Raw genomic sequence first — 2,651 nt, 5'->3', positions numbered from 1 at the left:
CTCTGCTCCCCCTTCACAACACCTCCACCCTCCTGTCATCCTCCTACGCTTCCCCCGTCCGCTCCGTTACTCACCTTCGGACCTGACTACTCTCCTTTCCGCCACTCCTTCTCCCTTTCCTTTCCCCTCTCTCCTCCCTCTGTTACTCCTCCGCCACCCTTCCGCCAAGTTATGACCTTCCACCGCTGTTCCGTACTTCGCACTCGGACACCGCTCGTACCTTGCTCCGAGCCTCTGTCATAGTCCCTACCTCGGACTTTGACTCCACCTCGGTCTTAGTCCATTGCATTGGTGACCTCATACTACGTAAACACCATTGCCAATATCCCTCGGACTTTCAACCCCGCCTCCATAACCTCCGTAAGCTCCGCAACCCCCGAGCTTTGCGGATCGCCTTCAGCACTCTCGCCACTTGTAATGTATTTCTTGTGTTTTCCCCTCATCCCTATTTGGACTACTGCTTCTTCCTATTCTAGCCAGTTAGTCATCATCCCCACTTCCCCTCATCCTCCTGCCCCTCTGGGCCTCGCCCTCCCTACCTCCTTTCGGATGTATCACAGGTCCTGCCTTATGACCTTCGGTACCGCTCCACTCCTTCTGCCCTTTGTTCCCGTTTGGACGTCTTCGTTCCGATTCGGTTACCCTTTGTTCTCCTTGTGCTTTTGCCCCTTCCATTATATATATCAGTGCTTGTACATACTCGTTTTGGTTTAGTCCGAAATCGAACTGAAATGCCCCCTAGAGACTTCCTGCTCACCTACTGTGAAATTAAGGACCAAATGGACAAACAGCAATGGCACAGCGCTCTGCTTGAGTCGCTGAGGCCAAGGTCCCTCCACACTAAGTCTCCGATTCCACTCCGGAGTCGTCTGTTTCCGCCCGGTTCTAACAAAATCGAAGCCTATCTCCGGGTGTTTGTCAACCACCACCAGGATGACTGGGCAGACAGGCTCCCACTGGCAGAGTTCACCAACAACAACCACGTCCACTCATCCACCCGTCGAACCCCCTTCGAACTTGACACTGGGCAGCATCCCAGGATGGGGACGGAACCCACACATATGTCCGAGGTAGAAGCTGCTGACGCTTTCTCATCCAGGATGATGAAGATGCAGGAAGAGGCGAAGGCAGCTCTGGAGCATGCAGCGGACAAGATGGCCTGCTACTATGACCGGGGCCGAGAGACAGCCCCCAACTATCAGGAGGGTGACTGGGTCTGGCTCAGTGTCAGGGACCAACCCAGGGTCGAGAGTGTCCGGGTATATCACCCGGGGCTGAGGGCCCGGTAGGGTGTAGCGCAGGCATGCATAACAACGGGCCCGAAGCAGGCAAGGGTCCCTGGCCACTTAGGCTAAAGTGGGAAGTGTGAGAAGAAGGTTACTTCTCAGTTCCCACTTAGGCTGTGTTTATGTACATGTGGTTGGAGGTCATGTGGGGAGCGCCACGTCATCTACACGCACAGCCATGTCTGCCTGGGTATCTCCGTAAGAGATCTCAGGAGCATCTGGTGTGTAGGGCGTCACCTGGTGTGTCCGGGTCCGGGCATGTTGCACAGCCTGGTTAATGGTACATCGAGCAAGGAAGTTGTCCATGTAGTAGAAAAGGAAAGAAGGAGAAAGAAAGGAAAGACGAAGGAAGAAGAAGGGAAAGGAAGAAGGAGAGAAGGGAGGAGGGAGGATGGGGGCACCGGGTGAGGGTAGTGGGATCGGGTGGGGTCGGACCGGGTGGAGTGGGGTCAGGCGGGTGTGCCCTGACATCACCCCCCCCTTAAGCCGCTTCGCCTTGAAGTGGCCAGGTGGTTCTCCCTCTCTCTTCCTGGAGCCTGGGGGTGTGTCCTGTGGAACTCCTCAATCCGGTCAGGGGCGTGGGCTAAGTGGTCCTGCTGGAGCCATTGGTTCTCTGAGCTTGGCCAGCCCATGAACTTTACCAGATACCAGAGTTTCCGGCATAGCCATTTAGAGTCCAATACTTTCTCAACTTCATACTCCTCTTCTCCATCTACGAGTTCCAGGCCTGGGCAGGGGTCAGGGGGTTGTTCTGTGATCTCGTCCAGGCGGTGGGGTCTTATGTTCATCATGGACATGACTGGGTGTACTCCCTTCTGCCGTGCGGTGAGCTGGAGCTTGACAGCAGCCAGGGAGACGACTTTGATGACCTTGAAGGGACCTAGCCACTTATGGTCCAGCTTCTTGGTCGGACGGACGGTCATATAGTTTTGGGTGCTGAGCCAGACTTGGTCGCCTTCCTGGTACTTGGGGGCTGCCTCCCGGCCTTGGTTGTAGTAGTGGGCCATCTCGTCCACTGCATGCTCCAGAGCTGCCTTCGCCTCCTCCTGCATCTTCATCATCCTGGATGGGAAAGCGTCAGCGGCTTCTACCTCGGATGTACATGTGGGTTCCGTCCCCATCCTGGGGTGCTGCCCGGTGTCAAGCTTGAAGGGGGTTCGATGGGTGGAGGAGTGTATGCAGTTGTTGTAGGCAAACTCTGCCAGTGGGAGCCAGTCCGCCCAATCGTCCTGGCGGTGGTTGACAAACACCCAGAGATAGGCTTCAATCTCCTGGTTGACCTGTTCCGTTTGTCCATCAGTCTGGGGGTGGTAGGGTGTTGAAGGGGTTAGTTTGACCCCCAGGAGGTCCACGAGTTCCCTTGAG

Source organism: Cantharellus anzutake, assembly GCF_015039405.1.
Source record: "Cantharellus anzutake strain C23 chromosome Unknown EI90scaffold_3, whole genome shotgun sequence".
Taxonomy (NCBI): Eukaryota; Fungi; Basidiomycota; class Agaricomycetes; order Cantharellales; family Hydnaceae; genus Cantharellus; species Cantharellus anzutake.
This window is presented reverse-complemented; position numbering follows the sequence as displayed.